The following is a 27,171-nucleotide window of genomic DNA, read 5'->3' as shown; positions in this document are numbered from 1 at the left end:
GCTCATATCTTCTCTGAGTAAAGATGAAGTAACTACATGTTGAAGAAAATCTTTTTCAAGATGTTCAAAAGCTCTCTTTTGGCATAAGCAAAGAAACCTCAAAGTAGTCCCTTGAGGCTTGCGTGCAATCCTTAGTACAAATCCTTAGTACAAAAATATCCAATATAAAATAGATGAGTCAATTCCAACATTAATTATATCTGACAAGGAAACAACGATTGAGGAGGGAAACAAAACCATACCCCTTCTCATAAAAATCAGACAGGCAGAAATCATCTGTCAGAGGGCATTACAGGCAAGGTTGCAATCTCCCGGATTACGATTTGCCTTCCGTCGAGCTGACCGTGGTGGTGAGACTTCCTGCTCTGAGTCAGCAGAATCTAAGTTAATCGGGTGAACTCACCCATTCCCTTTATATCCCTTCAGTCGTCCATGTTATCCCTTCCTCCAGGGCCCAAGGACCCCCTACATAGCAGCAACCTGACCCCAGAGAAAACCACCCTGTCAGCTCCAAGATCCAGGTAAATCCGTTTCACACTTGCCATTGAATGGCCTGGGCACATATGGCCCGGCCCCAGCAACGGCAAAGTACACATACTAGGTATTTTTTACCATGTGTCATGCATATGTGTACAATTCGAACTTGTGCAGTCAAAATGTATACACCTGCATTGACACATATCGAAAAATATTCCCTGCTGGCATAAATGGGGGTCTCTAGTTGGCAGAGGTAGGTACCTTTGCCCCTTTTTATACACACAAATCATTTGTTTTCTGAAGGCAGAGAGTGTCTGTACCCAGCTAAAACCAGTCCTGTCCTCACTCGTGCAGCTTTCTGGCAGGAGGTGGAGACAGCATTGTTGAAGGCAGACCAGGCCCAATTAGGTGAAAGGAAATCTCTCCCCCCTACTCTAAATACAACCCAGGTCTATTCAGCCCAGCCTTGACTCATCAGGCTCTCTGGAGCCACAGCCCCTCTCCAGCCCCTGTTATCCAAAAGCCAGACATCCAATACACAAACCTAGCAGATGCACACTGGATGGTTAATCAAGAATACACCTACTTTCTAAAACTGTTATTTTCAAACACAGAATGTAAAAATCACCCTCACTAAAAGATGCATTTTAACATTCTGAGTTCAGGCATACTAAACTTTATTCTCCTACCTTGTTCCCAGTGGTAGTTATGTTTATAAGATGTTATAAACAAACTCCCCATTCTGTCCTATAGGAACAGGTAGCCTTGCAATAGTGAAAAACTAAATTGGCAGTAATTCACTATCAGGTCATGCCACACACATCAGGGCATTTCCTACCTCTCATATACACTGCAGCCAGCCCTCGGGGGTACCTTGGGCCTACCTTAGGGGTGACTAATATGTAGAAAGGAGAAGGCTTAGGGAGTAAACATGGCAGTCCCAGACAGCACACAGGCGCTGCAATGGCAGGTCAGAATTCATTTTTACGAGCTGCTTCTGTGGGTGGGACAATCAGTGCTGCAGCCCACTAGCAGCATTTGCTTTACAGGCCATGGGAACACACTGTGCACTGTACTAGGGTCTGACTAGTAAATCAAATATGCCAATCATGGAATCCCTAATCCATAACAACAATTTACAAAGGGAACACTTGCACTTCGGCACTGAACAGCAGTGGCAAATTGCCCAAAGCATCTAGACCAGCAAAATGGAGTCAAACACACAGCAAAAATACAAGAGGCAAAATCAAAAATGCAGGGGAGACCCACGTCATTGGTACCAGATCTAAAACCTGCCATCTAAAACACTGCTGCTGGGCCAGCGGGAACATCTTAATATGGCGGGCGAGAGACCGCTGACTTGGCGGCGCACTTGAGAAGACCGCCACAGTGGTATGGTGGTAAGACCGCCAAACCTGTAATCAGGCCCTATGTGTCTAGAAAAACAAAGAAGGCATTTAAGGACTCCTTGAACCTATTAAAAAAATTATAACCCTTGAACATGAATATTACTCATCTAACAAAGAAAGTACTCTAGCTCAACTCACTAAGTCCAAATTTTAGTATAACAAAATATGTTTTGATAATGCCTGCTCCTTACTAAAAATAAATGGCAAATATTATGGTGGTTACTTGCTAATTATCTAAATTCAGGAAGTAAAAATTATCTAAAGTCAGGAAGTAAAAGTCCAAGATAAATGCTACAACTAACAAAAATGGCAACACTGATTTAAAGATTCTGGAATGCTTTACAGAATATTATACTGAATTGTACACACCAGAGTCATTTCCCACTGGGGTGGCTCTGATTGCTTTCTTTAAATCTATTTCTTAAAAACACAGACTGTCAAGTTGACCTCTCTTCCCTAGTTGCTGAAGACTCTGTGGTAGAGCTTATGACAGAGATTCCCAAACTTCCAAAAGATAAATAACCAGATCCAAACATATTTTCTGTTGATTTCTGTTCTAATTTTTCACATATTTTAATGCCAAAGTTAATTCAATTTCATATCTCCTAAAATAGGCTCATGGCACTTGAGGCTATGCTAAGTTTGCTTCCAGAAAAGAATAAAGCTTTTTCTTTCTGTGGGAATTATAGCCCAATTTCCATGATCAATACCAATTGTCAAATGTTTGAAAAAAGTATTAGCCTCATGTATTAACCAAATTATTTCAGTTCTCATTGATATTGAGTATTCAGGTTTGGTGAGGGGGGTTAACAATCTCAGATAACATTATTCACCTTGCCTTCGAATCTACTTCTTCTCTAGCTACCATAACATTAGACACAGAGAAATCATTTGACCGTATCAACTAGGACTTCATGCTGGCAGCATTACGATGGCATGGCCGTAGCCGTCAGATACTTAAATACATTACCTTATTATATTCTGCACCCTCTACTTCTTTTTTTGCAAACGGTAAGCAATCCCAATATTTGCAATAGCACAGGGGTACTTGACAGGGATGCCCAATATCCCCTCTTCTTTTTATTTTGTCTCTAGAACCTTTTGGGGGAAACTCTGCATATCTTCTGCCTTTTTTTGGTTACAAACATAAAGATATTAGAGTTAAATTCACTACATATGCAGAAACATTCCGCTTTTTGTAGCAGACCACCAGAATACCATCCCTGATTTTTTCCATCTATTACTTGAATATTCTGAAGTATCAGGCTATAAACTGAATATAGACAAATCGGAAGTTATGCCTTTAAACAAATCATGTTTTCAAGAACTGTTTAAAGATTCAGGTTTTGCATGAAATTCTAAAAATATTAAAAACTTAGATATTTTATATCCCAATTCAATTATGGATACTATTTCTGTTAACCTTGATGCAGTAAAAACAAAGAAATTGATTCTGACTGAACAATGGGCTCCTTTATTATTTTCCTGGGGGGTCAGGCTAGCTATCATTAAAAATATGTTGTTAACAATTGTTAATTATTTTTTATCCATGCTCCCTCTTAAACTGCTGCATGGAAAACTCACACATTACACCCAAATTACTGGATCAGGTCATATTAAATGGGGAGGTAAAATCCTTCGGCCTGCTGAGTGAGGAATTTGGTCTCCTATTGCAACAAGCTTGGCATAACCTACAACTAGAGCATTGCTTGAGGTGATGCTTAGGTCCCCATCCTTGGATATTGGAACACTCACCAATATTAAACTATCTCCTAATATGGGGATGACTTAAAGGAGTGAAGTCAAGTTTATATGGTGTATTAACTAATCACTTGTATTCACAACCTCTTCTTAGAAGTCTTTGCTAGAAATGGCAGGAACGCCTGCATATTTCCAGCGAAGAAGATGATTGGCTGAACATCTTGGAAGCCCTAGACAAGGTTACTCGGAAAGCGTGTTTGAAATTCTGTCTGTTCAAAACATTACATTACTGGTATTGGACACCTTTGAAACTGCAAAGTGCAGGATTATTATCACATTCTAAGTGCTGGAGGTGTATGGGAGTAAACTGCGTTTTTCCCCACATCCTATATGACTGTCCTTCTATACAGAGCTTTTGGGCTTACGTAGGGGATATTCTTGGTGAGACAATGCCTCTATGACTCCCCCTTACCCCTTTTACCTTTCTACTGCATGATCTTCAAGATTTACCCGACATTACTTGCTCACAACACCGCCTTTTGCAAACAGCTCTCTCTACAGTCAAAATTAGCATTTTAAGACAATGGAGAGCACCCACGCCTCCCTCACAGGAGGACTGGATGGTAGCACTGCTTCAAATGGCGTCTCACGAACATGTAATATATGGCCTGTAAGATCAGGGGGAGGTTTTCAACAAACATGGGTTCCCTTCCTTCAAGAGTCTTGAACTTACAATTTCCACTCACCTTGTCTCCACACCACCATTTCTCCCCCCTTCGCCATCCCCCATTCCACCCTACTCCTCCCTTCTTTCACTTCACTCTGCGCATGCCTTCCCTTTGCCCCGTCTTTCCATACTTGTCTCCTCGTCCCTTCCCCCCTCCCCTATCCTCCTAATCCTCTCTAATCTCCTTTTGGTTAAGGGGACAGTCGCATCACTCATCACTGGCCACCTAGCATCATCAATTGCCATCACTCCTTATATGCCCAGTACTCTGTAGGCCCAACCTCGCACCTCCGTTCTCCAAGACCTACCCTGGTTGGATTTACCTATGACCATATATGTTGTGGGGTTTTTGTTGTTATAGACAGCTTGTTATAAACAGCATGCTTTCAACCCAGCCTAGTCCTAAGAGGCACCTGCTTATCCTTTCTTCCCTTTTCCCCTCCCTTCACCACGCTTCTCCCCTTTGAGGAAGATTACCACTACAGCCTACTGTACGAAACCTGTTGATGGACGTTTATCCCCTATCAGTGATTGTATTCAGCTCCCCAGAATACTATATTGCCTCACACAGCTTCTACTATTAAGGACAACTCCTATATTTCCAACCCTATGGTCAAATTCCACAGATAATGTATACCTCTTTTATGTTGATATATAACTCTTTACCCCCCTCCTTATCTACTTCCCTCCTCCTTCCCCTTCCTTACCTCCATCCTATTTGTTTTTTGTCTCCTATGTACCCTCAATCTCTTCCCTTCCTTCCCTTTGTTCTGTACAGTTTTAGTTCTCAAATGAATACTTATACCTGTGTAAACAATATGCCACTGTGAATCTCTTATACTGTGCATTACTAATGTTGATATATTCATCTTCAATTTTCAATAAAGAATTATGAAACAAAAACAAATTACACCCTTTTCTATTTGAGACTTGGTTTACACTTCACAACTCCTAAGTTGTTTTTCTCGCAGACCCTTACCTATTCAATTAAGCTAACACAACCCATACTTACTTCCTCTTCCTCCAATTTAGGTAATTTTGAGTCTTCTCCTATTTGTTATATAAACATTTCCAATTGCATAATAGAGTTCTCATTTGAAAAAATTGTGTTCAAAAAGGGATCATGGCCATAGGCCATCTTTTCTCCGATGGGGCCTCTCTTGCCTTTCAAGACCTGCAACTCAAATTTGGAATCCCCTCGAACCAAGTCATTATTAATATTATTATTACAAAATACTTATAGAGTGCATGGCTACTCAAAGGCATCCCAATGCTAGCAGTGTTGCACAGAAAACAGACTAATTAGCCTAAAGTGCAGCTTTCTGGTACAGCCAGGTTTTTTGAGGAGCTTCAGAAAGGGAAGGTGTTCTGTCACTGAGTGAAGATGAAGAGGATAGGGTGTTCCAAAGCCTGGTGGCATTGTATGAAAAGGAACGGCCTCCTTATCTTTCCTTTTTTATTCTAGGAACTAAGGCTAAGAATAAGTTGGCTGATTGCAAAGGTTTTCCACATTGATGGATGGAGATGAGAGAATGATTGACTAGGGGACCTCTACCCCAAAGTGTCTTGCGAGCTATGCACAAGGACTTGAACTTTATTCTCTCAATGAACGGCGGACAATGTAAGGTATTCAGTGCTGGCTTAGCAGACTGAGTTTTGGGATTGTTTTAGCAGCATCTGAGCTGCGCAGTTCTGTATCACTTGTAGTTTCCTTGTGGTCAACTTCAGGGCCCCTAATTAGAGGGATTTTCCATAGTCCAGGTGGGAAAGAATCAGGGCCTGGACCGTAAGTCTCCTCGTCATGATGGGAAGCAGAGGTAGAATTTTACGAAGCATTCTAAGCATGTCATAACAAGTAGCTGCCAGCTTCACTGATTGATGGTCGAATTTAAAGGACTTGTCAAGCCACATACCCAAACTTTTGATCATCAGCTTAGGAGAAGGGGCAGAAGCGAGGCAGTTAAGCAATGCCAGTCCATTTTCTAAGGTGGGGGTGTTGTCCAGGATCACCAGCTCTGTTTTATCCCTATTAAGCTTAAGACAGGCGTGTTCCATCCATCTTGCTACTTTTCCTAAACATGGTTCAAGGCAGGATGAGAAATTCTGAGAATGATTCAAAGAGAGAGCCAAGTGAGTATCGTCTGCATTTGTGATGCTAATAATAATGCGTGGTAAAACAATCTCTGGAAGAGGTCTCATGTATACATTAAATAATGTTGGGCATAAAGACGAGCCCTGCAGCATTCCACATCCAAGCGGAAAGCTATTGGAGATATTAACTCCTTCAAAAACCTGGAAAGTTCTGCCTTCCAGGAAAGACTGTAACCAGGTGATGGTGCTTCCTGAAGTTCCAATATCTCTAAATCTCTTTATGAGAATGCCATAATTTACTGTATCAAATGCGGAACTCAAATTGAGAATAATAATAGCAATTGATCCTCGAGGATTTTGTTCTTGTTTGGGTAGAATGAAGTAAGTTATGAGTTTCTAGAAACTTTGATAGGATCATGTTGACATATGTTTCTAGAATGTTGCTTATCCCAGGGAGGGATAGCAAGTTTGAGACAAGATATCTGATATTTGTTTTTAAAAAAGACTGTTTATTAAAAATGCATATTTTTCCAGGAGGTTTGTCACAGATATGGCATACCCAAGTCATTGTTGGAAAACCTGTAGACCAACTCATTGCTATTGCTTTACAGATTATTACATCTAATTGGAAGGATGCTACCAAAATCATGTTTGTCGGGTGGTGGAATATGACATGTCCCACTCATAGACTTGACAGAGCTGATGCTACTTCCGTGCACATGATGATTTCATGGGATTTGTTATGGCAGTTGTTCACATCCTTCTTATCTAGACAATCTGTTACTTCTCTAACTACAGCTACTATTTTTGAACCACCATGACTCAAAGTTAGTATTATTAAGCTGCTTTTTATACTGTGCTTTTTGAATTATGAATCTATTGTTTCTATTTAAATTATATGCCTTAATGATGATCCCGCTTCTTTCCATTTTCTCTTCTCTTTTTCTCTTTCTCTCCCTCTTTTCCCTTCTCTTCCAAAAATCTTTGTAAATGCTCATTTGTTTGCTGAAAGTTACTCTTTTTGTATATTTCTTTGTTTATCTTTTTGTATTTCATAGTTGCTTTTACTTGCACATATCAATTGCTGTTAATTTCATGTTATTCTGTTACTTCTGCAATAAAAGCATTTTCAAACTTAAAAAAAAGAGTATACATTGTTGTCCTGATTCACAAAGGTAAACGTCCCTTTTGTGTAAGCGTACGATTTTATGCCATTCACAAAGGGGTTTACGGGTAGTATCTTTATGAGTGTGATCTCCTCACATAAAAAGATAGGTCTTTGTATGTGTGGAGACTTTACACTTCTTGTAAATCACTAAAGGTAAATCCCTTTGTGAATAGTAAACAATCGTAAAAGAACACAAAAGTGTAAAGTTACCTTTCCGAATATAAAATCAAAATCATATCCTAGAGCATATTAAGGGCATAGTTGTGACTATAACAAAATGGACTAGTGACAACAATAAAAGAATAATAGAAAGAATCGCAACATTATAACCGTGATTTATAATATTCTGGCATTTGTTCTCCAACACACCCCTTCTTACCAGTAACTACATTATCTTAACACCAAAAAAGCCTGTATGAGTTGGTGGGCTTGCATTTCGCCTGCATACCTTGATGAAACCAATGGAGATGAAGAAAGCTAATGTCTCAGCAAGTCAATAAGACATGTCTGGCAAACCCAAGGTCCTTGCTTGTGCCCTTTAAAAAAGGCTTTCATTGCTCCTTTCAGAGCTAGCCCATTTTTTCAGCGCTCAGCTACCTAGACGTATGAAGATTCCTCTTTCTCTAACACTTGTTTAATTTGGCTAAAGTATTATTTTATTATTGTTTTGAAAGGATCAGCCTCTTTTTGAATGGTAACTAATTAACAAATAACGTGTACCTTCACATACGTCTGCTGCAATTAAACATATTGACATACAAACAGCTGCTGAACTATTAAATGGTACTATTCTATCCTATTCTATGTGACAGACAAACATAACCACTTTATTTGATTAATTAAAATCTCAAAAGTACAATACATTCATAACAACCAGAGCATATTATCAGACAATACATATGAGCAATGATAAAATTAAGCATAAAGGCGTCAGCAGCACATATATATATATTCTATGTGCATTTGTATAGCGCATGGCAACCTGCAGGCATCCATGCGCAGGCAACGCAACACAGAGTCTGCTACCATACTCATGGGAAAATATTTGTCAGACAGCAAAGTTGTAAGGAGTTTGAGGAACCTAAGTTCATTGTCAGTGAGACTCATTGTAAGGGGAAGAGTATCCAAAGCTACTAAAGTTAGCTAAAGACCGTCCTCCCTTCTTGCTCTTCATATACTGAGACAAATATTAAACAATATATGCATGGTAACAATACTAAGTACAATATATATTTTGAAATAAAAATATGTACTCTAATTAAATCACTATATGAAATGCAATGGGAGATAAATAAGCAGAAAACCCTCTAAGATTAAGCCTAATGTCCCCTACTCTATCATATTTCTGTTGCCTTACTCTCTACTGTACTTCCGACAACTGTCCATATTGCAAACTCTCTTTCTGAGTATGCATTCATGCAATACCTAGTCTTTTTTAACCTACCGTCTCATCCCATTCCCATAAATCATAATGTCTCCTTTTTTGTAACCTCTCTTTGCCATCTAACAACTCAAACCTCATCCATCCTACTTACGTTTACAATTGTTGCCACTTGCATTAACTTACTATACTAATCACACCTAACTCCTTTTTAACAACCCACCTCTGGAAACTGAAGGAAATGCTTCCAAATGTTTCCTCAGAGCACCCAACTAAGCCAATAGCCAACAAATTTACAACAGTAATTAATACCCACTGGGTTAACAACTGACTTTGAGTTATAGAGTAGAGTGCTAACCCCTATTGAGCTCTTACACCCCTCATCAGGGGCAATAAAGTCTTTATAAATATATTAAATACACATACCATCATGTATTTGGGGAGAACTGGGACAGTCTTATCAGCTAGCGCAAAACCCCACCCATTTTTATTTTTAGAAAATTAATATTAAAATAAATAGAATATTAGGCGAAAATAACAATTCAAGAAAAGTAAATTAATAAACACTCATCACCTGCAGACTGGACTACGGAAACGCCCTCAACGCCGGCATGAACAAGTCCCTACTTCGGGAGCTCCAGACGATACGGAATACTGCTGCCAGACTCGTCCTCTGCATCCCTCGATGAGAGCACATCAGCCAACACCTATGTAAGCTCTGTAATGCAACAATGCCCTCGCACACAACAAACAAGGTATATCAACAGTGGTTATGAAGTAAACAACATTTTGTATGTCGAGCCAATCGTTAAGACAGTTGCAATTATATCTTTGAAGATGGATAAAAGTTTATTAGTTCCACAACCAGCCGACACGTGTTTCGTTGCGTGGGAACAACTCACTATGACTCCTCAGGGCTTTGGACAGCACCTACAGTTGTGTAGGTCTGGAGTGATATTTGTAAAACGAATCGCGTAAGTGATTAATACTCCTATCCGTCTCTGCAGGACACGTGTGTTGAGGGAAAAGAGAAGAGCCAATAATGGTTCTAAGGAGGTTCCAGGTGTGGTGGCAACTTCTGTCAATCAGGAGTAGTGATTGAAAAAGGATAGCTTAGATCTTCACATGATGGTATTTTCATAAAATGAACGGTCCTCAGCACAGAGAATCAAAGTGCTGTATCTGCCGTGCTTAATATGTGTGCAGATTAAGCCCAAACCGGTAGGGGATCCATCGACAGGTTCTGATTTGCGTGGATACACCTCGAATCCGGAAGTATCAAAATCGTGGCATCCCTCCTCCTGTTAGTTCCCGGTCGCCGTATTCCAACAGGTCCGTAGTTGGAATACGGCGACCGGGAACTAACAGGAGGAGGGATGCCACGATTTTGATACTTCCGGATTCGAGGTGTATCCACGCGAATCGGATCCTGTTGATGGATCCCCTCCCGGTTTGGGCTTAATCTGCACACATATTAAGCACAGCAGATACAGCACTTTGATTCTCTGTGCTGAGGACCGTTCATTTTATGAAAATACCATCACGTGAAGATCTAAACTATCCTTTTTCAATCACTACTCCTTATTGACGTAAGTTGCCACCACACCTGGAACCTCCTTAGAACCATTATTGGCTCTTCTCTTTTCCCTCAACACACGTGTCCTGCAGAGACGGATAGGAGTATTAATCACTTACGCGATTAGTTTTACAAATATCACTCCAGACCTACACAACTGTAGGTGCTGTTCAAAGCCCTGAGGAGTCGTAGTGAGTTGTTCCCACACAACGAAACACGTGTCGGCTGGTTGTGGAACTAATAAACTTTTATCCATCTTCAAAGATATAATTGCAACTGTCTTAACGATTGGCTTGACATACAGAATGTTGTTTACTTCATAACCACTGTTGATATACCTTGTTTGTTGTGTGCGAGGGCATTGTTGCATTACATTGTTTTGTAGGTTTGGTGACAGACCTGCTTGTGAACGGTTAAGGGGTCTTATCCGCTCGCCCTTCCGCACCACGCCATATTCATAGTTACTTATATATACTAGACGTCCACACTAGGTAGAGCGCCTCTTCCTTTCTGAAATACTAAAAACCCCGCCTGCTGTTCTCACCTACGGAAGCTCCACTGGCTCCCCATTGAGAAAAGAGTCACTTTCAAGATTCTCACCCACACCTACAAATGCCTACACAACACTATATCCCAATAGCTCAACAACAGAATCACCCTCCACATACCCAAAAGAAACCTCCGAACCGCCAACCTTGCCCTCGCCGAAACCCCACACATCCACCATCCAAAGCAGAGGGAAGATCCTTCCCCTACATCAGGGCCAAGACCTGGAACGAGCTCCTGATCAACATCAGACGTGCCCCCTCCCTGAACACCTTCAGGAGAGCTCTCACGACCTGGCTCTTCGACTGAACGAAACAGATGACATCCCCCCAAACTTTGTGACCCTCACGGGTGAGTAGCGCACTTACAATTCCCTGATTGATTGACTGTTTTATTGATGGATAAAAACACTGGATGGATAGCTAGATAGATCGATAGCTAGATAGATAGATCGATAGATAGATAGATAGATAGATAGATAGATAGATAGATAGATAGATAGATAGATAGATAGATAGATAGATAGATAGATAGATAGATAGATAGATAGATAGATAGATAGATAGATAGATAGATAGATAGATAGATAGATAGATAGATAGATAGATAGATAGATAGATAGATAGATAGATAGATTAAATATATATAGATGCTTTCATGTTTTGAAGCTCTTGCTGCTTTGTGTTCAATCAATTTATCTGTACAGAAACTAATGAGGGAGTAAATTCTTCTACTGCTTCTACTGTGATCAATATTGTTTCTTTTAATAACTGCAATATCATTGATGACCTTAGGGATATGACTAAAAACACTCTGTATACTAACAGTTCTGATGTGTCTCCGTGTCTTGTTTCAAGTCTTTTTAAACTGTTATCATGCAATGTTGCTGGATTACATTCAAAACATACTAATCCATTATGGTTACACTTTATTCAATTGTTTCTTGTTACTTTGTTCTAGGACACTTGGACAATAGGTCTTCTTTATTTAGATGCATGTGTCACCTTATTCATAACAGCAGCCTCTTCGAAATCTGGTAGGGCAAATTAGGCTGCAATCTCACTGATCTGCAAATATAGATGTCTCCCGATTGACTCCTCGAATGTACAGAGAGTTAATTTAAAAAAGAAACATAGTTTTAGTATCAATATTTAAAAAATTGTATAATAACAATTTTGATGAAAACAACATAGATACTATATCTTTTTTTAAATATAGTTTAAACCTGTTCTAATCTGAGTTCAGATCCTAGGTAATTACCTCCTGAGACTTCAACATCAAGACCAATAGAGAGTTAATGTTTGAGGATTTTCACTCAGATATACCTCACACAAATAGTTTTTCCCTTTGTAAGTGAGAACTGTGATAAGCAGGGATCCACCCTTCCTAAATATATGCCCTTGGTCTTAAAACACAACAATGAGAAACCCTACCTGTGCTTGCAGAGGCAGTCTATCCATTATAAATTATATCCTTTTCCCCATGATTTAGAGCCTAAATTAGTTGGTTCATCTTTTAAATCATTGCCTTTCAGTGAACATAATCTATTACTTGCATTCTTAAACATGCCTAGTATTATGATGGAGTGTCCAGTTCCCTCCCCTTTGCGGAAGAACGAGGAAACTATAGAAGGTTGTTATAGACTTAAATGGGCCCAGATTATTCCATTAGTCATTCTAAAAGTCTATTCACTAACAATTTGGATGATTGTTATAATTGTTCCTTAGATGCTTTAGTTCTGGACGATTTTAAAAGGATGACTAATTTAATCAAAAATGTTTTATTTATCAACCAGGCTTCTTCTACTAACTCTAATGTTGAAAGGCGGTTTAATAGCTCATGCTCAAAAACTAACAGGAATTTGAGAAAAGCTCATTCCAGGATAACAAGAGTCAGGAGGGAGGGGTAGCCTGTTGTCTTCAATATGAAGAAGCTGTTAGAGTCAGGAAACATTAATTCAAAATGAAAGCCCCTAGAACAATGTGATTTTATTTAGGCAGGTGAAAAATGTTAGGTCTTTTTGGACATTTCTGAAATCCACACAAGACCACTGAATTAGACCCATCCATTATGGCAGGAGACTGGATTATGTAACACACAACAATGTTTCAACAGGTAATAATTAAGGAAAATTTTTATATAATATGCACTTAAATTGCAAAGGGAGGGAAGCAGGGGGATGTCAACGACTCTTTAATTTGATAGAGAGCAGAAATGTATTTAGGGAGAAAGGAAAAAGGGGGAGGGGAAACAGGAAACAATATCAACACTGTATACATTGGATGAAGGTTTAACGCACCGGAACTTATGCACAGCGCTGCTCGTGCAATTGTAAAAACGGCGCAAGTAACAAGTGAGATAAGAACACAGTGGGAAGACGGCGCAAAAGGAAAGATTTTTAACAATTACTCAAACAGTTGTGAATATACAGAAATGCTCATATATGATTATGAGGGACATTTATCTTCATCAACAAATTTAAAGAAAAGAAATGTGCCAGAAGTTGTGCTGGGTAGTCGACAACGATTCGACCTGTGATAAATTCAGGTCATCTTCAGGACCGGGTTACAACAGTATTTATCAGTGCTGTATGATGGCTGAGACAAAAAGGGAAAAAGGTGATAGAATACGAATAAAAAGATGGCTAATGCAGTTGGGCTGGTATGTGTCATGAATAGGACAAATACCTGTCTACGAACAGAAAAGTGGGCCAACGAGGGTGGTCAGGAATGCATCCACAGTGCCACAAGAAGTTGATTCAAGATGCCAAAGGATATGTCTCAAGATGCGTGTCAGGGGGTTCTGAAAAAAGGAAAGAATGACTGGTTACACAGGTAGCAGTGGAAGTGCCTGTGTTAACCAATAAAAGCAAAATCGGAAAAAGTACTTGGGGAAAGACCAGGACATAATTATGCAATAAATTATCAATCGTAGCATGTCATAAAGGATGAGGATACAGAGTCTCATATTAGTTCAATGTGGTAGTAAATCAGTAATGTAGATATATAAGTCAAGTAAAAGACTTGCAAGAAATTGCCAATCGTGGTGTGTCATAAAGGATGAGGATATATTGTGTCATATTAGTACAATGGTGTAGTAAATCAGTCATGGTGAAATACAGGTCAAGAAAAAGAGCTGCAAGAAATTGTTCATCGTAGTGTGTCAAGAAGGATGAGGATATAGTGTGTCATATTAGTACAACACTCTTTCGAAGGGTGGGGGATAGAACCAAACTTACCCAGGGTCCAAGGAGAACTGGGGATGTCTTTCAGGCTTCCGTAGTGCATGGCAAGCCAAGAGGAGCGTGGTGGGAGTAGGATCGACGTCCAGGACGTAACATCCGGATGAGAACTGGAAAAGCAAGGGAAAACCAAGCTATAGGGGATAAGTGTTTAGTAACGATCAAGGAAGGAAAAGGAATACACCAAGTAGGGCAGGATGGGGGATTGCGGGAGGGGAAGATAACAGAACTTTCCCAGACTATGGGGCCGATTATGATGGCGGACGGACATGAGTCCGTCCGCCACCATAGAGTAGGGGGGAACGTCCGCATGGGCAGCGGCGTTCCCCCCGTGAAGATTAGGATGTGACCGCCAGGGTGGCGGTCACATCCTCTATCCTTAACATTGCGGCGGGTGCAGCTTCAAGCTGCACCCGCCGCAATGTAAAAAATGCATACTTTGCTTTTGTATGCAGAAAGCGGCAGGCACCGCGCGGTGCCTGCCGATCTCTGCATACAAATGCATGGGGGTACCATAGGTACCCCCCATGTGCACCCCCCACCCCCCCTTCACCTAGGGGGCCCGCAACGGGCCCCCGCAGTGAAGTTCCACATGCTTTTCCACGGCGGAAAATCCGCCGCGGAAAAGCATCTTTTCAAGCATTTCCTAATATGGTGGACGGTGTCTGAGAGACACCTCCACCATATTAGAGCCTTTCCGCCGCGGTTGTAAGCCAACCGCGGCGGAATAGCTGCAGACGGAAACCAGGACCCACCAGCCATCCTAATGTGGCGGTGGGTCTCTGGTGGGTCCGCTGCGGTTTTTCCGCATCCTCTGGGCCGGCGGTGGCTTCCTCCGGCCCGGAGGATGCGGAAAAAACACAATCCTAATAGGCCCCTATGTGTGGAACCAGATAAATATACAGGCTACCGCGGTGCATGATACGCCGGTGCCCCTTGGGCTGAAGGGCGTAGTTGGAGGCAGACCGGCATCCAATTGGAAACGTCCAGTCGGGAACTGGAAGCGTGATGGAAACAAGCAATCGGGAGCATATTGTCAGTAATCGATCGGAAGGGGAATTAATTAAAACCAAGGAGGGGTAGAGGGGCGGCATCTCGCCTGTCAATAGAGAACAGCGTCCAAAGGGATTCTGGGAGGGGGGTTGTACACTGAATCGGCGGCACCCGCTAGGTAACTCAACGTCGGCATGAGTCCGAGATGGGGGAAGAGTAGTAGGAGCCTCCAATTAAAGGAGTTACAAGCGAATAATGAAAATAGAAGAGGAGCCAGCCAGATCTAATTCAGAAAAAGCAGGAGATAGTGGAAAGGAATTGCCCTGGGGGGACGAAGACAAGTAGACAATCATATTTGCCATTATAGGAATTTCTACCTTGGTGCAAACTTAGATGGGTGTTGAACAGTATAATATGTACAATAGGGCAACAATTATTCAGATTCTTGTATATACCAATTTTTTTATTTTTATAAATACATACTAATGACAACAGTACTGGTAATCTGGAAAGTTGTCGAGGTATTTCGGAAAAAAACTAAATATGTTCCTGTGCAAATATTGATTTGAAGCTTATATCGTGGTAGCATGAAGGACAAGCGGGTAAAGACATACATACACAAATATACACAAAATTCACTTTGTAAGCCACATTTGTTTCACGGAGGTAGTAAATAGAAGGCTAATGGAAATTAAAGTAAGGCCTTTCAGAGAATGATTGTATTGGTCCATTCATGAAGTGTGTTTAGCCAATTGCTCACAGATTCACAGCATGTTATCCATCTCCATTCACACTTATTCAGGAGTTGTCGTAACTTTCCACCACTTTGGGGCAATGTGGGTGACTTGCCAGAGTTTGTCTGTTTCCAAATGTTTTTTCTCCATATATGGTTATACGAGGGGGTATTTTCTACTTTGCAGCGTATGCGACTCTTGTGTTGGATAATGCATTGTTTTATCATCTGTGTGTTCTGTTCTATATATATTAGGTCGCAGGGGCAACGTATCTCATAGATGACATTCGTGGAATAGCAGTTCGTGATTTGTTTAAGCTGGTATGTGTGAGTGTTCACTTTTAAGTCTTTGGTGTTGAGAGTCAGTGGGCAACCCACACAATTTTGGCATTTGAAGTGGCCAAGTATAGGTGTGATGGGCAGGGTTTTCATAAAATAAAACCTGCTCGGATTGTGCCTTCAGTAACGTTTACTAATGGCGTGCGTTGAAAATTATATGGTAAAGGGGACTAACACGAGGGAAAATGCTACTGCGCAAGCGCGTACTAAAGTACTGAAGTAGGCAGCAAATGCTATAGACAAAACAAAAATAAAAAGACTAATGCTGCTTTTGTGCCCGTTATTAATGTTTGCTAGGAAAATAATATTTAACATGGGTTGCACATGGATAGATGCAGTATTGGGTTGGTGTGTAGAGAGGTGTGTAGTTATTTACAAGTGAATAATAATGCCTGTATTTGTTTTCCATAGAAGCATGGTTTTCTACTATGCATGAAGTTGTTGGGTTAATGGAATAGCAGAATAAATGTTCAAAAAAATATAAATTCGATAGCGAAGGAGAAGGTGGAGGAGGATTTTCCTTCAAGAATTCTGAGTGTCTGCCAAGAAGTTTACATGAAAAGATGATATGATTCATCAAGCGGAGGAAACGCTTCCTCTGGAAAGGCACAAGTGGCAAAAATGCTATACAAAGTTTGCTACATAATCGGCATGAAGGAAGAGAACATTTTGATAGTGGTTTGAATCATGTTTCCTGGGGTGGAAGCTGACGTGATAAATAAATAAAAGAATGGGACATTTAGTGAGATGGACATGCCGAAAGTGGTGTGACAATACAACCCCTTCCTTAACCAATCAAGTGTAGAATAACCCTTCGTTAGATACAAGTGTGGGTTGGACATTTGGGTTTTAGGGTATAATTGAGGTTCCTGGTGGGAGGGGTTTGGCAGAGTTGTTTGGGTTCAAACTGTAGGGCAGATCGTTTGAGAGATTGTTGCTGTCCCCGGTTAGCTGTTTGTTCCTGTTTACTGATTCCTGACTTAGTCTTTGCCTCCTCAAATCTTCTTGAGGGGCATTACTGGATTTCCTATTCTTATTTGGGCTAGTATAGACTGAAATCTAAATATGCATAATCATTTGCAAATGTATTTTGTCTCTGAAACTTTTGTCTCTTCATCTTGCCACTCCTTTATACATTGTCATTGATATGAGTTTGTCATTTTCTCTTCTGATGTTCTTTGCCGTGTGACGATCTATAGTCTGTACTGTGTGTTGGTACTGATGAGCATTTATTTCACATTATTTGGATAAAAAATTATAAATATACAAAGTGTTTTACTTTAGATTATGAGTATTTTTTTCTGAACAAAGTCGTAGTTTGCCAAACCCTGTTAGTTATAAAAAGATTGTATCACCATAGTTAGTATTACTAGAATTAAGTTACAAATTGGAAAATGGTAAGTTTGGTATAATTTTGGAAATTCACTAACCCAGTGTGAAGGGACATGGTGGCTGATGAAATTGGGCCTTGCCTGTAGAAATGGATTAGTCCCAGATCGCTGGATCAGGTGGAAGGCCACATTTGTTGGGCCATGTAATGGCATGTACCAAATGGTTCACACAATTGTTCCCTTTTTTAAAGGAGAAACAGGGTGGTTGTTGGAAAGATTCATTTGTGCATAGGATATAGCAATTTTTCTTGATGATTTTAGAGATGTTGTTACTTGATGGGCTGAAGGTGGATACGAAGGGGATAACTGTGTTTTACCGTTTTGGTTTCAGAGTCAACAAAATGTCCCTAAGGCAGTACTAGGCCTGCTTGCCCCTTTGCTGGGGCAGCTGTGCACTTTATAAAACCTGTAACATAACATAACAGCTTGCAAGCTCGCAAAATCAGACGTCGAGGATATCCACATAAGTTCGGTTTTTCAGATAGTATAGCTGCCTCCCAGAAATAGTTGTGTCTCCATTTGCAGTTACTAAATATGGAGGAACTGTCCATTTGGGAGACCATCCCAAAGGCCACGAGGATGGTAGCTTGAATATAGTAAAAGTGTATTTCGTTCAGTGGGTTTTCAGGGCAGTATGGTTCCAATTTTGTCATCCTCCACATGGAAGGTAAGGTCACGAAAGGGAAAGTCTTTTTCTTAGAGTCAGAAGTGAACTTCAAATGGGATTGGCAGTTGTTGAGCCATGAAGGAAGTTAGAGTGTTGTTGTTATCCTTCCAGATCAGTTGGATATCATTGATAGACCTACACCAGAGCCCTACTGAATCCAAAAAAGGTTTGAGTGGTGTCAGAATGGTGGTCTTTTCTAAGTTTGTACATACAAGATGCAAACACAACAATGATGGACAGAATGTGGATCAATGTCACACATTCACCCCAGTCCAAAGATCTGGGCCCAAATCCATCGTTTTTCCACTTGGATGCTTGTTTCCGTTCTGGGAAAGACATGGCTTTTGTAGTTCGGACTGGACTGTTCCCATGGGGCACAGGGTCAGCGCTGATTTGCATATCGCCATTGTCTAACCCAGGGTGGTGTGGAGTGGAAAAACGATGGATTTGGGCCCAGATCTTTGGACTGGGTTGAATGTGTGACATTGATCCACATTCTGTCCATCACTGTTGTGTTTGCAGTTACCGCTCTAAGTGTACTGGGGATGCTCAGACGTGAGTCCCAGGCACTCCACACCACTGGAATCAAGCTAGCCGGGCTGATGAGAGGTGTTACCTCGAAACCGGGCCGGTCCTCGGATGCTTGTTTCTGTTCTGGGAAAGACATGGATTTTGTAGTTCGGACTGGACTGTTCCCATGGGGCACAGGGTCAGCGCTGATTTGCATATCGCCATTGTCTAACCCAGGGTGGGTGGAGTGGAAAAACGATGGATTTGGGCCCAGATCTTTGGACTGGGGTGAATGTGTGACATTGATCCACATTCTGTCCATCACTGTTGTGTTTGCAGTTACCGCTCTAAGTGTACTGGGGATGCTCAGATGTGAGTCCCAGGCACTCCACACCACTGGAATCAAGCTAGCCGGGCTGATGAGAGGTGTTACCTCGAAACCGGGCCGGTCCTCGGATGCTTGTTTCCGTTCTGGGAAAGACATGGCTTTTGTAGTTCGGACTGGACTGTTCCCATGGGGCACAGGGTCAGCGCTGATTTGCATATCGCCATTGTCTAACCCAGGGTGGTGTGGAGTGGAAAAACAATGGATTTGGGCCCAGATCTTTGGACTGGGGTGAATGTGTGACATTGATCCACATTCTGTCAATCACTGTTGTGTTTGCAGTTACCGCTCTAAGTGTACTGGGGATGCTCAGACGTGAGTCCCAGGCACTCCACACCACTGGAATCAAGCTAGCCGGGCTGATGAGAGGTGTTACCTCGAAACCGGGCCGGTCCTCGGATGCTTGTTTCCGTTCTGGGAAAGACATGGCTTTTGTAGTTCGGACTGGACTGTTCCCATGGGGCACAGGGTCAGCGCTGATTTGCATATCGCCATTGTCTAACCCAGGGTGGTGTGGAGTGGAAAAACGATGGATTTGGGCCCAGATCTTTGGACTGGGGTGAATGTGTGACATTGATCCACATTCTGTCCATCACTGTTGTGTTTGCAGTTACCGCTCTAAGTGTACTGGGGATGCTCAGACGTGAGTCCCAGGCACTCCACACCACTGGAATCAAGCTAGCCGGGCTGATGAGAGGTGTTACCTCGAAACCGGGCCGGTCCTCGGATGCTTGTTTCCGTTCTGGGAAAGACATGGCTTTTGTAGTTCGGACTGGACTGTTCCCATGGGGCACAGGGTCAGCGCTGATTTGCATATCGCCATTGTCTAACCCAGGGTGGTGTGGAGTGGAAAAACGATGGATTTGGGCCCAGATCTTTGGACTGGGGTGAATGTGTGACATTGATCCACATTCTGTCCATCACTGTTGTGTTTGCGTGTACATACAAGATGGCAAAGTTGGGTGCAAAACCTGTGCCCATGGATAGTCCTTTGACCTGTAAGTAAAAGGTGTCCTTGTATAGAAAGTAGATGTTAATCAGTGCAATTTCAAGTAAATCCATTACAAATTTAGTTGGCATGCGGCAAGGTTTAGGTCAGGTTTCCAAAAGGTTGTGAATAACCAGAAGGCATTCATCATGTGGCATATTGGTGTACAGGGACTCAATGTTGGGGCCAACCATAAGTTCAATATTGCTGTTGAATGGTCTGTCTTCCAGAAGGTTGATTATGTGAGTGCCCTCTCGTATGAGGAGGGGACTGGATTAAGCATTTTTCCAACATATTTGATGAGACCTGCTCTCCCACACTAGCAGGAAAATCACCTTTTTCCAATCTAGAATTCAGGGAATCAGCAATCATAAGCAGTCCTGCCATGAACCCCTCAGGCCCATATGGTGTCCCAATGGAGCTAGTCAAGAGTAACATACATTTCAGACTGTTTCTAGGTTGCAAAACGCAGCAAGTGAGTCAAAGATCCCAGACTCTTGGTTCTAATCAGTTACATTGCCTGTATTTAAAAAAGGTAGTAGAGGGGATGTATGCAGTCATCACCCCTTTTCATTGAGTGTGTTGTCTTAACCCCAGTATGGTTTTTAGTTCTTGTTTGGACACCACTGCCCAGTGTAGTTGCTTACATATTTTTAACGGAAAAGTACACAGCTTTTATTGACCTCAGTTCAGCGTTTGTCTGTGTCAATGGGCTGAAATCGTAGTCCATACTGACAATATAAGGGATAATCTGGGACTTGTATCCTTTTAGCAGCATCTGCATAGACACCTAAATGCTAAGAGACAATACAAGACTATGGGGAATTGCACGGCCTCCTTCAAATTGGCCAAGTGAGTTCGACAGAGTTGTATTCTGGCTCCATTGTTATTCATTTTATATATTAATGACTGGAAACCTTTTGGCTACTGGATACAAAGACGTTCCACAAATTGGTGAGTACCCACTGCTAATCCTACTGTACAAGGATGATGCTGTTTTACTGTCCACAACAGTGCTTAAAAAATGTACCTAATGGATTTGTTACCTATATGGGTGACAGGGATTGCAGCACAAATTTCAGTAAGACCGTTGCAATGGTTACTGGTAAAAAATTAACAGAATCTATTGATTTTATAATAAAAGGCCACCACTTACAGAAGGTTAAGGTGTTTCCAATTTGTGTTTGACTTTTGATGATTTACCTTCTTGGAAGGAACTATTAAGATTAAAAGAAAGGTCCTTAGTTCATTCTTTATCATATACTATTAATTTTGTCCATACATTGGGTAAAAAGCATATCTCTCATATGTTGACTTTGTATCAGTCAAAATGCATTTCTGTAGCCTGTTACGGTGTGGGTATTTGGGAATTTATGAACCCTTCTCCTTTGCAGAGGGAAGAAAATAAATGTTGTTGGCAACTTCTATCCACAACACTCCTGCCATGAGGAGTTTGGAATCCCTTATTTAACTGAAAGAATTAAACTTTCACCCGCATGTTATGGATTTCTATCTGGAGTGCTACATTAAGCAGACCAATTATTAAAGATATTTTATTTGTAGAAGGACAGGGCAAGTTAAGATGGCTCATATATTAAATCTCTCTGTATACAACTAGACAGAGAAGACATCTATGACTCCTCCAAGACCATTATCAAGAAGAATAAGCTATTGACTAAGATAACGTTTTATCAATATTTTATGATAAAGGACATTCTGAGCTGTCTAAACCATCTGTTAAGATGCACATTATGGTCAAGACAACCGACAAAATGGAACCTTCTCTCTCCTACTGCCATTATACATGGGATTATCATCTGTTAATGCAATTTAGATTGGGACTCATGCAATATCATTTATCATTTCCTTTGGGCAAAAGACTATACAATTTCATTTGCCTCTACCCTTGAGATTCATAATAATGCACCATACACATCTCCACTTAAGAAGTTCTAGAACATTCTAGACCTGAACTTTTGTATTTACAGAAGCCTACATTTGGTTAGAATGATATACTGTTAATTGTTACTTGTCTTCTGTTGTTAGACTACGGAAAAGTCTTGGCATGTATATTGTGAAGGAATGTAAATGCTATATTGTTGTGTGTTTCTCATCTGGCCCATTGTCCTTTTTCCCTATGTTAGCCTAATCATGCACGCTGTAGGCTGCATTGATTTTGCACACGTCATTAAATATCACGCTTTCCTTTGTGCCACATTATATTTGTAAACGGAACCAGCACAAGTTTTTATATTTTATTATTTTCCTGGGAATTAGTCTGAACAGCCTAGGCAAGGTCAAACAACATTGCCCCTTTCTATTCTCTCGGGTCAAACACTAGCACCTACACTTTCTAAAGGAATGCAGCTACTGTTTTGAATACACATACCTTGTCATATAACTGAGTACTGGGGTTCTGCAAAATCACACACAGAGTGAAGGTCCTGAGACGAGAATGCGGCATCAACTGGGATGTAGAACATCCACCTATGTATGCTGAGGTACAGAGTCTGCCACTAAACCCAGAGATCTACACTAAATAAACAATTTGCTTCATTAGTATGGGGAGGGCTAGGCAAATCTTTCAGATAACAAGACAGGGTGTGGGTCTGCCTTCCATTTCTGCTGTTGCCTCATGTGTTTTGCTGGTGTTAGATGTTTTGGGCACTGGGCCACTGCTGTCCAGTGCCACAGTGCAAGTGCTCCCTATTATAAATTGATGTATTAATCAGTGGTTCCATGAGTGGCTGGTTTGGTTTACCTGTCAGACCCTAGTACAGTGCACCAGGAGTGCCCAGGGCTTATAAACCAAATGCCGCTGGTGGGCTTGCAGCACTGGTTGTGCCACCCACAGACGCAACCTTGTAAAATGTGTCTAAGGTCTGCCATTGCAGAGCCTGTGTGCAGTCTAGTACTGTCATGCTGACTGCTCAAGTGCACCCACTTGCCAGTCCCTAAACATTCCCTTTTCTTCATATCAGACACCCATATGGTAGGCTAAAGGACAGGGTGCATTGTAAGTATAAGGTAGGACATGCCCTGGTATGTGTGGCATGTCCTAATAGTGAATTACAGCCATTTTCGTTTTTTTCACTATTGCAAGGCTACCTGTTCTTCATATGGCAGAATGGACAGTTAGATTATTACATCCTTATAATCCTACTGACTCAGGGAACATGGTAGAAATTCGAGTTTAGTATGCCTGAACTCAGAATGATAAAATACATCTTTTAGTGAAGTTGGTTTTAACATTCTGTGTTTTAGAAAGTAGATATTTGCTTGTCTAACTGTACAAAGCCTGCCTCTGCTAGGTTGTGTATTCCTTGTCTGGAGTTTGAGTGACAGGGCTGGGGGATTCCAGGAGACAGAATGAGTCGGTCCAGAGGTGAATAGAGAAATCTGCATCTAGATGGGTCGGAGGAGCTGGACCTGGGACCTGAATAGGGTTGTGCCTGCCTTCCACAATGCTGGCCCCACCTCCTGTGGGGCGGCTGATGCCTCTACCCTGCACAGTGAATGAAGAGAAGGAATCCTGTCAACAAAGTGCTCCAGGGTTGTGTTTCCCTCCACAATGCTGGCTCCACATCCTCCGGGGTGCCTGCTGTTTCTGCCCTGCACTGTGAAAGGAAAGAAGGAGTCTTGTAAACAGAGTGCTCCAGAACTTAGTTTGGACTGGGCAAAGGCCCCTCTGCTCTCAGAGGACAAAGGATTTTGGGGTATAAATATTGGGACCCTGATCCCAAGAAATTAGATCACTTTTAGACTACAAGAAGAAACCTTTGCTGAGGAGCGGAACCTGAAGAAACTGAGGAGAAACTATCCCTAAGCTGAAGTGCTGCTTGGGGGATTATCCTGCAGTGGTTGCCAGACTGTCAAAGAAAGGAGAAAGAACTTTGTGTGCTTTACTTTCAACTTGTGAAGGATCTCCAAGGGCTTGGAACAGAGCTTGCCTTCTGCTGAAGTCTCTGGGACAACAGACTTCACACACCAGCTCCCTAAGATCATTCCTGAAGGGCCTGCAGCTGTGCTGGACTTTTTGAGGACTTGCGTATCGCAAGGAGCTGGAAGCACGACTCAAGAACACAAAGCGTGTTGCCGAACTGCCGCTGCCACTTCAGATCACAAAGCACCAAGCATCGCCAGAGAAGAGGATCGACGTCGCAGCAGATGCCGCCGCATCTCCGAGAAGTGTGTCGCAGGGCCTGTCGCGGCTCATCGCAGGAGAAGAGGATCAACATCGCAGCAGACGCCGCCGCATCTCCGAGAAGATTGTCGCAGAGCCTGACGCAGCTCACATCGTTGTGAAAGCAACTCGCATCGTCAGGAGAGAGGATCGACGTTGCAGTAGTCGCCGCCGCATCACTTGGAAACGTGTCGCATGGCCTGTCGCGGCTCGCATCGAGGACAGCATCTTGCATCACTGGAGAAGAGGATCGAAGTCGCAGCGGATGCCTCCGCATCACCGGGAAGTGTGTTGCATCAAGGAGAGAGCGTCATCTTTATTTCTTTTGCACTGGAACTTTGCCGCCTTTCCATCGCTGCAACATTGCTTGTTGTGGAAGCGCAACGCATCGTAAGGTACATTGACGCAAAGTGTTGCATCTTAAGAACTGAACTGATCTAAGCTAACCCTACCATTTTTTAGTATAGTATTGTGGATTTTTGTTGTTTGTGGTCTTGTGATAAGTCTATATAAAGAATACATATTTTTAATACACAACTGTGTGGTGTCCATCTGTAGAGTTGTCACTGGGTTACTGTATGTGGACACAAATGCTTTACACACTGCCTCTGAGAAAAGCCTGTCTGTTCATGCCAAGCTACAAAGGGGTTGAGCAGGGGTTATTTTAGGAGTGTACCCCTTTACCCTGACTAGAGGCATGGGTCCCTATTTGTCACAAGTACCTACCTGTGCCAACTAGAGAACCCCAAATCTAACACTTTCTTAACTTATTGTGGACAAAGTGCGATTGAAAGCGTGAAAGGGGATGTCCTGTTACCTCGAGGGTTGAGAGGGTTGTGTTCTGGAGTGCCAAATCACTTGTCTCTCTGGAAATGTTTGGAGGGCAAGTGAGGTACTATAGCTAGTCGGACCCAGGCTCATAGATACTGAGGTGATATGGTGACCCAGTCCCTACATGCTGATGTTCTATGATCCAAAGCATGGTACTGTTTATGAACAGAATCCCTGCAACGATAAGTGACTAATTGAATTGAAAAAAATATATATATATATATATATTCACTGAAAAAACCATAGGTTTGACACCAGTTACAGTTAGCTGGAAATTTTACTGACATAAAACCATTGAAATTCCCACGTTATAGTTAGTTGGACTCACTATAACTCGCGCGCCCACAATGCACTGCTGATGATGTCACATATTACATCATTCATGACATGGTTAGTGACATCACTGATGACATCACTGATGACATCACTGATGATATCTCAAATGACATCACCGATGACATCACTGATGACATCTCAAATGACATCACTGATGACATCACTGATGACATCTCAATTGACATCACTGATGACATCACTGATGACATCATCCAGTGTCTGTGTGTTTCTGTAAAGTTAAAATATGTTTTACATATTGAAGAGTGAGTGTATGTATGAGTGTCTGGATGAAGGATTTAGTAGGTGCGTGACTGACTGTATGAGTGAGTGATTAAATGTGTCTTAGTGAATGCATGGGTTAGTGACTAAACTGTCTAAATGTGTACATCATTATGTTTGTTGTTGTGTAAGCTGCTGCATGTGAGAGTTGTCATATATAAATGACTATATATAACAGCCTGTGATTGCATACGTGACTGTATCTATCAATATGTACTTGTATCAGTGATTGTAAAAGACAGTAAGTATGTGTTAGTCTATGTTTAAATAAGCAAGGTTTTGTGTGTATAACTGCATAGTTGTGGAAATAGGAGTGTGATTGATTCTTTACATGACTGACTAGGTGTATGAGTAACTCCATGGATGAGTGGCAGCGTGTGAGTCTCTGTATAGGTGTATGAGTGCATATGTTGGTCTTGTATTGATGAGTGACTGTATGTATGAAAGATTGTATGGGTGAATGAGTGGATGTGTGTGTAGACCTAGAAATCAGTGAGTGCGTATGTGGTAAGTGGTTTTACAGTGTCAATGGTTTCAGGAATGGTAGTTTGTATTTAACACTAGGTGTATCATGTGTTAGATTAGAGTGTGAGGAGGTGTATTGTATTATCAAATGGATGATGTCATCAGTGATGTCATCAGTGATGTCATTTGAGATGTCATCAGTGATGTCATTTGAGATATCATCAGTGATGTCACTAACCATGTCATGAATGATGTAATATGTGACATCATCAGCAGTGCATTGCGGGCGCGCGAGTTATTGTGAGTCCAACTAACTATAACGTGGGAATTTCAATGGTTTTATGTCAGTAAAATTTACAGCTAACTATAACTGGTGTCAAACCTATGTTTTTTTCAGTGAATTTAATAGGTTTTTTAAATGCTAATTCCTAACTATAACTGGTGTGAAACCTATGGTTTTTTCAGTGAATTTCAAAGGTTTTTTAATAGCAAATTTCTATAGCTATGAAATATAATATTTTGTATAATGAATCCTATATTGTATATTTATGTAATACTATTTTTTTTATGTATATTGTTCATGTTTATTATTTTTTTTCTTTTTTGCCATGGAGCGCTCCCGGTGCGCGTACCGGTGAGCGCACCGGTAAGCGCAGTGTTGCGGCGCCCCCCAGTGCGCGTACCGGTGAGCGTCCCGTTAGCGCTATTTCCGCGAACAAAACATCATCGTGACGTATCGCGTAGCCGCGTGATG

The sequence above is a fragment of the Lissotriton helveticus genome, chromosome 1_1 (assembly GCF_964261635.1).
Source record: "Lissotriton helveticus chromosome 1_1, aLisHel1.1, whole genome shotgun sequence".
Taxonomy (NCBI): Eukaryota; Metazoa; Chordata; class Amphibia; order Caudata; family Salamandridae; genus Lissotriton; species Lissotriton helveticus.
The sequence above is the reverse complement of the archived record's forward strand: the minus strand, read 5'-3'. Positions refer to the sequence as shown.